At 42.5% G+C, this 9,821-nt stretch overlaps 1 pseudogene across 1 annotated transcript; it reads right to left on the bottom strand.

The window, feature by feature from the left end:
- Positions 1-2,317: 2,317 nt before the first annotated feature.
- LOC147419945 (uncharacterized) lies at positions 2,318-5,555 on the bottom strand (annotated as a pseudogene). Its single transcript, XR_015187151.1, has 4 exons — positions 5,275-5,555; positions 3,823-4,349; positions 3,436-3,713; positions 2,318-3,345 (listed from the first exon to the last, which is right to left on the bottom strand). The product of XR_015187151.1 is annotated as an uncharacterized LOC147419945 (transcript).
- Positions 5,556-9,821: the final 4,266 nt, after the last annotated feature.

Raw genomic sequence — 9,821 nt, 5'->3', positions numbered from 1 at the left:
GACACCATAATTCACGTAAGATGGAGCTAAAATTGATCCTTTTTTTGCACCACCAAACCTTGCTTAAGGCCAAGAAGGGGGGGGGGGCTTTCAAAAATACCTATAGTATGTACATTCAAGAGGTATGTATAAAACCTTTCACACGTACTTCACCATGGATTAAAGGGCCCCTTTTCTTTCATAAACCTATAACTTTTCCATTTTAACCCCCCTCTTGTACATGTATTTTTGTAACTCTTTGAAATATAAAACACACCTTCAGGTGAACTCAGGTGCTACACTTACATATTTTGATATCGACCCCTTGGGTTTTTAGCCACTTAAAGCACCTTTCTATTACATTATCACCCTTTATAATATTGTAGGTTACAATCATAATCCTAAAGGATCTTTACCTATCTAACCATTTTGCACTTGTTTGAGGTGTAAACCATTAGAATCTAATCAGAGCCTTTGCAATGAGCTTGAGCATGGCCGTTTCATAAATGAGCTTGGAGGAATGATTGAGGAGCTTGGTTGGTTTTTTATTAATCCAATAGATCATGATGAGTTCTATCATAATTACTAACTTTTGTATGTTTTCTTCATTGGAAACCATCAAACGCTACCTTTGGTAGCATGACTAGCCTCACAGAGCATGTAGCCATGTTGGTGTGCCACAAGTTTTTTGCTTTTTGGATGCTATGATAAGAAAAATGTCTTGAGAATGTTTCAATTCATTGGCCTCTAGAGTGGGCTCACAGCCCCTCCCATAGCCTCCACTTGCTTTTCCCTTGTGGAAGCATTCTATTGCAATCTTTCTTAAGTTTGGCTTTCTACTATCCAAATGAATACTTACAGAAAAGTGTTGCTTTCAAAAGTATCAAATGACAAGATCTTTGAGTTTCATTATTTGATTGGCTAGCATTACTACCCCCACAAAATCAAAGGTATGTGCATGTGCAAGAATCTCACTGATTGGGTGGCTAGAGTCTGACAAGAAGCTATTTAGTAGAATCAATGAGTATACCTTCCAGTAGCACACATCAACTAGAATGGCTAAGGTTGATGGCCATCAATTTGGGCATAATTCTCACTTCTCTAAAATATCTCATTGGGTGCATGTAGTCAACAAGAAGCTACTAGTAGAATTGAGTACACCTTTCAGTAGCACACATTGACTAGCATGTGACTAGCATGGCTAAGATTGATGGACATCAATTTGGGCATATGCTCCTCTAAACTGCCATCTACCCATGGACATGAGAACAAACGTTTTTTAATCATTTTAATCTGATCCTTGAACCCTAGAGGGAAGCTCAAGCTGCATTGGAGGCAAAGACTTGCATGAGGCTAGACCTAGGCAAGAGAGGTTGTTGAGTGAGGGAGTCAATATTGCATGGATGAAGTTGTAGGGGCAGCACAACTTTTTGGGGGCACCCCCCGAGCCTCCGCTCCTTCTACCTTGCCAATCAGCCACACACCCTACATGCTTCTCGAGAACGATGTAATAGTGCTTTTTTACCATTGTGAACATCATTACCCTCTTAGTACTGCACAAAATTTAGAGAGGGAGAGGGATAGTGCTATTATCAAGCCATTTCTGGATTGCTCATCAGTCCATTACAAGCACTTCAAACGATCGACCCCAATGCTGTAGGTATGAAACAGCATTCATGAGTTATCGCCCAAATGGGAAGAAGCCATACGTTATCATCATTGAAGTGGGCTCAAGGCAACACACTATAAGCACATATTGGTGGTTAATGACAAAATTCCAAAGATTATATATTGTTTTCTACATGTTCTTTGTTCAAGTGCTAGTCTTTTTTAACGCAAACAATAACATGCGATCAATAAAATGTTTTAGCTTAAAAAATCATTCCATTGAGAAAGAATGGAAAAAAGAGTAGTTGTGCTTAGCTTTGATCCCCATGTCATGGTAGACTCACTGGCAAAAGTGTTATACTTATAGAGATACCTCCATAGCATTAAGCATGCCAAAAAGGCCACAAGCATCCCCATATAAGCCTCCCAAGTGGAGGCCATCTGACTTGGAGGAAAGGAGTTCAAAGGTCCTCTACATTGGAGATGTTTCTGAGGTGCACATAGTATCCCTCCACTATTCAGCTCTTATGCCACCAGAAGCTGTGGAAAATGTGGTAGGTTGCCATACTCGGAAAAGGGGCTTCTATTTCCTTTGTTGATCCACAAGACAGCTCAAAGAACAAACCCTACCTACCTCCAATGTCACAATTAAACAGGCAAACCAAATGGTGAATCGATTTTCACAGAACAGAAAATATGCCACCAACATAACTTCAAGAACAACTAATCGTTGCAATGCCATGAATACCATTAGTAAGAAGATTTATGTCCACTGTGATTAGAACCCGCAACATTGATGCACAAGAGACAAGCCTCTACAAATTGTCTCTGTTAAAGAAACTGAAACAGATTCCCACAATGATCTGCCTCTCATTGACTTGTTATAAACCTTGTATATACAGAGCAAACACCCTGCCCGCCTCTATTCCAGGGCAGGCATGTAGTTTCCCACCTTAATATCACTATTTTGATAGTACAGTTTAACAAAATGCTGATGCATAGAAAAGCAAGACTGACAAGAAGATACCGCATTGATGCAGATGAGCTGAAGAGTGTGCTCGCATCTGACATCGCAATAACAAGGGCCTCTCATAGCAATAGAGAAGCGAGGTATGTCTTTGTCCCCTTATAAGCGACTGGTTTTGCTTCATATAAGCCGCCACTTGATTGTCCTCGATCTACATTTTGTGAACCAATGACGACCCATCCTCCGAAACAATGGTTTCATCTTTGACTGGAACTCCCTTCCAAGTACAAGATTGGTGGTTACTTTGCCTCTTGTCATGTCTATATAACCAGTGGGTACCATTGGCTTCTGCTTTTTTGCAACTTTCTGTGATCTGTTGTCATCATCAAATTCTCTTTTTTTAAATGGTAACTGCACTTTGTTTCCACTTTTGTCTTGAAGCTTGTTGACATCATCTTGCCACCTAGAAAATAATTTGGCAGGTTTCTCGAACGTCAAAACCCCCTGCTCTTTTTCGGAAAATGATTGCAACAACTTCAAAGCACCCCCACCCGTGGGCACATCAGGTACGCTTGCACTCCTTATTTGTGAAACTATATAGGAGTTGTCTAGTGTTGCAGATGTCAGATTATTGTGCTTTGAGTCGGAAAGGGTGACAGTAAGCTCGCCCAGTATGATAGCATTTGCAGCCGCTGGGTTAATGCTCAGCTGCTCCTTATTCTCCACCTCCATTGCAACACCACTCTGCCCTAACTTTCTCTGAGAGTTGGGAGCCTGTGAAGTTTGTTCTTCTGATACAAATGGAACCAAAATTTCATTAGTACTCTGCTGTAATCAAATCACATATCAATGGAGGTCCCTTTGACAGCTTACAGTCTTACCTTTAATGTTGTTAATGGGATGAACACACTCCACACAATGTCTGGAATTTAGCGCTTCTGCTGAACAAACTGACAGTCCTCTTTGCTGCTGGTGACGTGATGCATTGAGACACATCAGCTTGGCGGTGAATAAAGAAGACTTCTTAGGGGATGTTTCCCGATCTCGAAGAAGATGTACCAAGTCTGAAGCCTTCTCTGAGCTTATTTCACCTGCAATGTATTGCATTGCTCCAATTCAAAGTTGGCTTTAGTGCTGTTGACACCCGTAGGGCATTGTTCTAAACACAAAAAAAGAATTTGATGTCAGTGCTTCTCGATAATGTGCACCTAAAGGTCATTGTTCTATAAAACAAGAATTTTAATCACAGGCAACCAAATTTCTTGTACCTTTAATGCTTGAGACAGGAGTCGCAGCCATGGACTCCATTTGGGAAAACATGGGCATCAATTTGACAGAACCCAAGTTCTTCATCCGTGGTGGTGTCAGAGTAGAGATGGTAGACTTCACTACAACAGGCCTGATACTAGTGGATGATAAGCCTGGAGATGCAGCCAACTCCTTCAATGATAGCCAGCCCTTCCTCTTTGATTTCTTGCCAGAACTACCTGCGCCCTCTATCGATAACACTTTCATAGCAGTCATTAACACCTTGTTAGAAGTTTTTGCCTTCTTTTCTACATTACTTTTGCTTAGTTCTGACAGCTTGTGGCGGGCAGCCATTTCACTAAGCTTTGTTTTGACATAAGCCTTTGGCGTGCCTATGTTCATGTTTTCAAAAGCACAGTATTGGCAATAGTATAAGATGCAGTTGACTGGAGGAGAGGTTTCCTTACTCACTGACCTTTGCTTCTTCCTTTTCCTGCTTCTTACACGGATGGAGCAGTTTATTCCAACCTGGAGAATCGATTCACACCTGGTTGGAGAATAAAGCTATGAGAACCTCATGGAACAAAACAACTCAGTAGAATGCTCCAACAATGAGTCAAAAGAGAACTCTGCTTCACTACACTTTGATGAGCCATGCTCCGACCTTGAATGTAGTTGCGATTAATTTGTCAATTTAGGGCGGTGTCCTACAACATTCAGAAATTCTTATTGGTCTCTTGTACGGACATCTTGCATTTCTATCTCCTGTGCCTCGTATTAAAGCATGTGATACCTACAGAGATGCACACATCTGCACATACCAGAATTATTTTTTCACGCCTTCGCATTCTGAAGTTTTCTTGTTACTTTCATGCGTAAACTTGCAAGCTTCCTCCCCTTTCAAATCAAAGGGAAATGCAAGTAAACTGTTGAAGATACAAGTGACAGGTAACATTCACTTTGAAATGCAAGTATACTGTTGAAGATACAAGTGACAGGTAACATTCACTCTAAACTTTCTATACATAAGAGAGCTTGCTCTGCCTCTGTATAGTGCACTCTCCATGGCTTTGGCTATAAGAGGATGAGCAAGTAGATCATACCAACAAAATAAAAGAGTCCTATTGCACAGACTTGTGACTGTAACAAGGGCAGCCCATCTTCTACTGCGTTGTATTTCCCTCTTCTTCGTACTACAGTAATTTGGTTCATGAGTATGAAACGATTTGCCTATGTGAGTGCACCCACCATAGCTTTGGCTGTAAGGCTGAGCAAGAAAATCACACAAAAATGAGTGTTTCTTTTTTTTTCCGAACAAGCCCTTTGGCCCATGTATGTACCAGTAACAATTGCATCATCTTCTGGAAAAGCACATTACCATGTTGCATGTATGCGATGAGACGCAATTTGGATCAACATTAATTGCAGTACGTTTCTACAGACCATAAAGAAAACATGGATATGCTACATACCTTTGACAGGTGAAATGGGGAGAGGGAGGAGGTGAAGCGCCGAGGAGCTGGGAAGTGGAAGCGAGGTGCGAACCGAGGATGGCACTTGTGCAGAGGCCCATGTCGCCACCGCTTGCAGATGCCGCAACCGCCCGCAAGCTGCACTGTTCATAGTGCCCTTCGCCCTAGAAGAAGGCATTTGCCATCGCAGGGGCGAGCGTATTGATGTAGTCATTTTCTCTCTCTCCCTCTTCATTAGATTACTGCAGAGGAATAGTAGAACAAAGCCTCAGAGGGTCAGAGTGCCTTCGTCGAGCACTCTTTAAAGGAAATTCTCCGAAGGGAAAATTCTTTAATTTACTTTAATTTCATCCTTACTTGGTGAGCCTAAGGTTTCTTGAGCCCTTGATCAAAACAAATGGATCCAAAATCGACTACATCATGATAAGTGCCAGCTTTGCAAACAAAATACCATGTGTAACGTTAGAGTCAAAAACCCTGCTCTAGGCTCTGGTCAAGAAAGCCCTCCGATAGATAATGGTCTCCCCCAAGCATGCAGATGGGCGAAGTTGAGTTAAAAGCTTTAGAGGTCCCTTGTTTCTCAACTTTGCACATATTTGGAAGTCATCATCCACGGTTCTCACAAAGTGTTAGCAAAGTTCATCATCGACCTTGCCAAGAAGAGTGAGAAGTAGGAAACATTTTCCAAGGCCTCAAAGGGAATGGCCTTTGACCAGCATACACAAAAGTAAGCATTTAGATTTAACTGCAATTTCTGCCCCATCGATGTATGGACTGTGGCATTCTCTTCTACTATCATGTCGACCGTCCCACTACTAATTTTGTGTTGTTCCTCTTCTTTACTCGGTAAGCCTAATATGGTTTTTCAGATTCTTGAGCTGACAGGTGGCCACTTGGCAAGATCTAGGACATTGCCCTCATGCCAAATCACACAGCCAAGAGCTCAAGCTTGCTTTTAATAATGACGGCATTCATCGATGAGCAAGTTCAAAGGGTTGGTTCAGAGGAACAAAACACGTTGGTCCCTTACTCTTATTTGAATTGAGTTGTGGTGTTCGCAGTGGATTGTGGTTTCGCACCCTCGCGTTGGGGGTTCACGTGGTCATTTGGTAGAGAAGTGAGTGCACGGCAAGGTTGGTTACTATGGGGTTTTGCGAGCAGGTTTTTGGGGCCCTCAGAGGGCTATTGACAGTGAATCCGCCTAGACTCCGCAGAGCCAAAGCATGCTATTGCATTTGGGGATTTTGAGGCAACTTGTTGGACTTTTGTGTGGGGCATCAAACCCCTTCCATGTATGGCATTTGCAAAGTACTTGGTACGAGCTAGAGAGCTCCTGGTTGCACTTTGTTTTGGTTGTAGATCCCCACTTGGCTCCGTGAGCTGAGGCTATGAGATCTTCTCGCGCCTTCTAGTATTTTGTGTCGGATTTCCAGTTGTTGCTGACAACTATAGACCCAGCCATAGAGTTACACCATGGCTTGGGAGGAGCCCTTGTCATTGTTTTGAGTTCGTCTGGTTGTAGATGCACAAGGACCCTAACGTTTGGTATCAGAGCTTGGATAAGATGGCCTCTTTAAAGACATGGTTTAATGTTGAGGTTGCAACGTTTTGCTTTGAAAAAACCACGCGTCTTTTTTTTTTTTGTGAATGTTGACAATTGGAGCAGGTGGGTGATGCCTACACAAAATGATGCGAGAGAAGAGGATCGAGAATGCAATGTATGGCGATCTGAGATGCAATGTTTAAGTTGAGACAGATGTGCCAAAGGAATAGGGAATTGTTCGACGGAGATGTAGATGGAAGGAGGCAGGAAAGCAAATGGAAGAGGAAAGAGCTGGGGAGGAAGAATGCTATAATGCAAGATGACTTATGCCGATAGAATCGGGGAGTTGGACCGAATATGCAATGAGCTAGAAAGGCTTTTAGCTCAAATTTATCGTAGTGATGAGGATGGTAGTCCATCTTTCAAGAGGAGCTACTCCCTATGACTTTAAGTTTGAGGAGTGAACAACAGGACACTAATGTAAGCAATGTACTTCCTTTATGCGGGGTTGAAAATCGCCCATCAACGTCTGATGAGGTTGAGGTATTAGATGTCTCCTATGCTCAGTTGGAGCTATACGCAAGTGCAATTGAATCCGAAGGTATATTGGATGTATGGAATGCTAGCCAACAAAGAATTTTGGACAGAAGGGTGATAGGCAAGGTGCCTCTCGGACGAGAGACAGATGAGATGTTAACTCTAGGTGTAGTAATGGAAATGGGAAAGTACCTTTTGGCTGATATGGTTTATAGTATGATTACTTGCGAGTGGGACGAGAGTTTGATAGAAGATTAGGTTGTGTGTATGGAAGCAACGCAGAAAGATTTTTTAGAGTCATTGTGGAAATGCAAAGAGGAAGGTGTTTGGTGCTGACCCATCAAAGTCCTTCGCAGGGGAAGTAACTTATGGCAAAAAAGAGCATATGCTCGTCTGTGCACACATGTACAAGACTCAGGATGGTTGCTCTATGGGAAGCCCAACAAGGTCGGGGATGCTTGAATTGTTGAGTTAGAAGGTGGTCGGTTGGTGGACGAGTGGACTGTGTGGCAAGGCCAATTGTGATCAGATGGAATATGTTTTTGGTTATTGAATATGGTCTTGAAAACTTTGAACCCGTGGTTATGGATACGCAAAGAACGAGTAGTTTTGCCTCGATTCATACGCCTAGTGTGGCTTGCCAATTATGCATAACGTTTGCAGATTGCACTAGAATTCAGGCCTAAGGAGGCTCCTTTTTGCGAGAATACTATAGGTTTGGTTGTTGTAGTGGTACATTGAAACGATTAGTATTTTTTGGTACTTCATGGGGATGGACATGCATGGTTGGAGAACTCTTGTCTAATGCTTTTTATTGGTCTGCTCGCAATGGATTTTTTTTCAAAATTGTGCGTTTGGGTTTTGGGTGGTGGATCTTGGAGCCCCGGGTATGCTTGCTTCTCTCGATTGATACATGGCTAGGGAATGGAACAGGTTAATTCCCCCTAAGATGCATGATTACATCAAACGTTCGGCAGTAGTCGACCCTATTTTTGGTGCTGATGGGAGGAATATAAGCTGGAGTTTGAGCTTGGATACGTGTAAACCGGTAAGGATGCTGAGAGGAAAACTAAAGAGTAGGGATTGGAATTTGGTATATACTAGGAGGAGGACTAAGGACGACATTGGGAATGGCCAGATTTGGTTGAGTCTACGTTGGGATGCTACAAGGCTTGAGAGGCCGAGGGATTGGCAAGGCAAGTTAGAGACTTCTTGTAATGGAAATGGCCTATGAACTTTGAGAATAGCGGAATTAGGAGAATTAAAGATAACATTTTTGTGAGAATACTTTGAGAACATAGAGGATGAAATTAATTGATATTAGCAACATAATCATAGTACTTAATTAACTTGGCATGAACAATACTTTTGCAAGAGAGAGAGAGTTTAGAGAACTTGACAACAATTGAGGACCGGATTTATGTGGAACCGGTCCCTCCTCCAATAGGCATTTGTATCATAGATTCTCCCAACAAGAGAGACTTGCTACAATACAATCTTTGTGTTCCTTGTGACCTAGGTGATACAATGAAGATGGAAAGATTCATGCAGCATCACGAGCATAACATAGACTTTGCAAAAAGCATTAACTATCCCAAGGCCTCAAACACCTTCAACGGTGGAGAGAGATAGAAGGTAATGAGGATAGAAAAGAGGAAGAAGAAACATTTATAGGAGAAAGAAATGGTTCCTCACTTAGCATTACTCTTCTTGCCATAGTAATGAAGATGGAAAAGATGGCAAGCTTAGGCATTGAAGCAGAGCTCTTGGTTGGATTTGCATTCCATAGCCAAGAGTGTTGGTGTAGGTTCTCAACTTCTCTACTAGCTTGGAGAAGGAGATGGAGCTCTTGCACTTTGCACTTCACCAAGTGAAGAATGAGAGCAAATGAAAGAGAGTGTGAGTGATTACACCCCCCAAGAACACCCCTTACTTTCTTTGGTCGACCCCCCCTTGTAGCTCATGCTTGAAGCTCATTGGACCCCTCCAGGCCTAGCCAATTATACATGCAAGAGGCATATCAAGCAACAAGGGTAGGTTTTGGACAAGGTTTTGGACAAGTGTCCTTCTTTCCCCTTTGAGGGAGAGAGGCTTGATATTTTCTTAAATAATTATTTAATTAATTTAAATGCTCATTGGACCCCTTTTAAGCCTATCCAATAGGATTTAAGCACACCTTGAGGGCAACATGGGTAGGGGCTTGACATGTGTCCTTGCTGCCTCTTGAGGCTTGGGCTTACCTTCTGCACACGCATTGTGTGTGTGTGTGTGTGTGTGTGTGTTCTGTCTCATCCCCGTAGATTTAGGGCTCACCCCTGATGGGGGGCCGGAGCTATGGTGGGTGATGTCGGTGGGGTGCCATGGCTAGGAGCAGGTGCACACACACACACACACACACACACACAGAGAGAGAGAGATTCATACTCAATGAAAATGACACGCTATTCTTGATTGATTGTGTGTAAAA

This window comes from Adiantum capillus-veneris, chromosome 29 (genome assembly GCF_014529385.1).
Source record: "Adiantum capillus-veneris isolate H3 chromosome 29, ASM1452938v2, whole genome shotgun sequence".
Taxonomy (NCBI): Eukaryota; Viridiplantae; Streptophyta; class Polypodiopsida; order Polypodiales; family Pteridaceae; genus Adiantum; species Adiantum capillus-veneris.
Note: the sequence above shows the minus strand (reverse complement) of the source record. Positions and strands in the feature narration are given on the sequence as shown.